Source organism: Nomascus leucogenys, chromosome 7b, assembly GCF_006542625.1.
Source record: "Nomascus leucogenys isolate Asia chromosome 7b, Asia_NLE_v1, whole genome shotgun sequence".
Taxonomy (NCBI): Eukaryota; Metazoa; Chordata; class Mammalia; order Primates; family Hylobatidae; genus Nomascus; species Nomascus leucogenys.
In genome coordinates this window covers 43,939,932-43,942,420 of record NC_044387.1, presented here as the reverse complement: position 1 = coordinate 43,942,420, position 2,489 = coordinate 43,939,932, and the positions used below count along the sequence as shown (strand labels likewise).

At 56.6% G+C, this 2,489-nt stretch overlaps 1 pseudogene; it reads left to right on the top strand.

Moving 5' to 3' along the window:
* Positions 1-1,466: 1,466 nt before the first annotated feature.
* Positions 1,467-1,816, top strand: LOC115835836 (annotated as a pseudogene).
* Positions 1,817-2,489: the final 673 nt, after the last annotated feature.

Sequence of the window (2,489 nt, the reverse complement as noted above, 5' to 3'; positions counted from 1 at the left end):
GCCGGACATGGTGGCGGGTGCCTGTAGTCCCAGCTACTCGGGAGGCTGAGGCAGGAAGCTCCGTTGAGCCCAGGAGTTTAAGGTTGCAGTGAGCTATGACTGTGCCACTGCACTCCAGCCTGGGAAACAGGGTAAGACCCTATCTCAAAAAAAAAAAAAAAAAAAAAAAAAGGTGAAGAAAAAAAGAAGCAAGAAGAAAATGAGTTACATGAGGTGAGAGACTCTGCAGTGTCTGTTGCTTGGGTTCCCACTGACACCCCACTTTTAGGACAGTGACTGGAAGCTGGGAGCTCAGCATATGTTTTGGGAGGTGATGATCGTTGAGGCACAAACTGAAGAGGAGAAGGCACACTGGGCCTCATCTCGCATTCATAAAAGCCCTCGCATTGTAACTTTTGACATTCTCTCTAGAGGAAGTCACACAATCAGTACAGTGTATTGCGTGTGTTGCAAATATGAATTCTTGGCCTGTAAACAGTTAAAACACATTGCCATTTTGGTAACTGAGTTTTGCTATCCCTTCATTTCTTTTTCCCTTTTTTTTTTTTTGTTTTTGAGACAGAGTCTCGCTCTGTTGCCCAGGCTGGAGTGCAGTGGTGCCATCTCGGCTCATTGCAAGCTAATTACAATACTTTTTTCTTTATTTTTTTGGTAGAGATGAGGTCTTCCTATTTTGTCCAGGCTGGTCTGGAACTCCTGCCTTCAAAGGATCCACCTGTCTAATTCTCCCAGAGTGCTGGGATTACAGGCATGTGCCACTGTGCCCGGCCAAATGCACCCTTTTTTTTTAGTGTACAATTCAGTGGTTTTTAATATATTCACAAATTCATGGAACCGTCACACCTGTCCAATTTCAAAATGTTTTCATCACTCCAAAAAATAATCCCATAGGGGAGGCCGAGGCGGGCAGATCACTCGAGACCAGCCTGGCCAACATACTGAAACCGCGTCTCCACTAAAAATACAAAAATTAGTCAGGCGTGATGGCGCACGCGTGTGGTCCCAGCTACTGGGAGGCTGAGGCAGGAGAATCGCTTGAACCCGGGAGGCGGGGGTCGCAGTGAGCCCAGATCGCGCCATTGCACTGCAGCCTGGGCGACAGAGCGAGACTCCGTCTAAAAAAATCTAATTAATTAGTAAAAATAAATATAAATAAATAACCCCATGCCTACTGCCTCTGTGGCTTTGCCTGTTCTGGGTATTTTGTGGGAATGGACCCATGCATGGGGGTGGGCCGGGCACCTTTCAAACGTTCAGCTCTCACGACGGCCCGTGGCCTCCGGATTGGACGGCGCGAGCTGGGTGTGCGAGGGGCGCCCAATCGCCCCGGAGCGTCTGGAGGGGGCAGGTGCAGGCGGCGGCGACTGAGGGGCTCCTGGAGGCCCGGGAGGCCCGGGAGGCCCGGACGTGGTGCAGGAAGCCGCAGACCACGCCGGCTCCTGATCGCGGGCGCCCACAGCACGGACATGGCGGGCTGGCGGCCGGCGTTGTCGCGCGCGGCCCGGCGCCACCCGTGGCCCACCAACGTGCTGCTCTACGGCTGGCTCCTCTGGGCTGGCGACGCGCTGCAGCAGCGGCTGCAGGGCGGCGAGGCCGACTGGCGCCAGACGCGGCGCGTGGCCACGTTGGTGGTGACCTTCCACGCCAACTTCAACTACGTGTGACTGGGCCTGCTGGAGCGCGCTCCCGGGCCGCGCCGCGCGCCGTGCAGGCCAAGTTGCTGTGCGACCAGGTGGTCGATGCGCCCATCGCGGTCTCGGCCTTCTATGTCGGTGAGGGGCGGGGAGGGGACTTGAGGGGTGGGACTTGGTATTGAGGGACTAGCGGCAGGGACTCGGGGATCAAGCGGCTGGAAGGAGGGCGCTGCAGGAGCCTGGGGACCCGGGCGGGAGCCGGGGCTCTGAGACCTGGGCTGCTTCAGAGGCCTGGAGGGACAGGGCAAAGGCTGGAGGCTGGGGTGTTTGATTGCGAGAAGTTGCGGGAGGCACTGGCTGGGGAGCCGAGAAATTGGGGAGCCAGAGGTCCACCAGGTCAGGAATTTAGAGGACTGGGGTCGGGGCTCAGACTCTGGGGTTGGGTGTAGGCCAAGGGTGGAGTAGGCAGGGCTGCGGAGGTCTTTGCCCCCTGAAAAAGGCCCACGGGAAAATAAAGGAGATTCCAGTTCAAGGCCATAGCAGCTGCAATGACCGTGAACCAGTCGTGGGGCAGGGAAGGAACCGACCTGCTGTTCAGAAAATCCACGCCTGGGGCCCCGGGGCCGACACAGGAACAAAATGCAAGGGGACCCGTGACCCTGGGGGGCACAGCAGGTGGAATCTGATGTTGGGCCTGGATCTTCAGCAAGTTCATGCCCAGGGGCCTAGTCCTGCTTTGGTAACAAGATTTTCCCCTGGGGTCCCACGGGAAACATCAAGGGACCTTGGATCCTTGCCATGGAGGACTATATACCTGTGAGGGTTCCGGGAACCCTCTCCTTAGAAAATCCGACC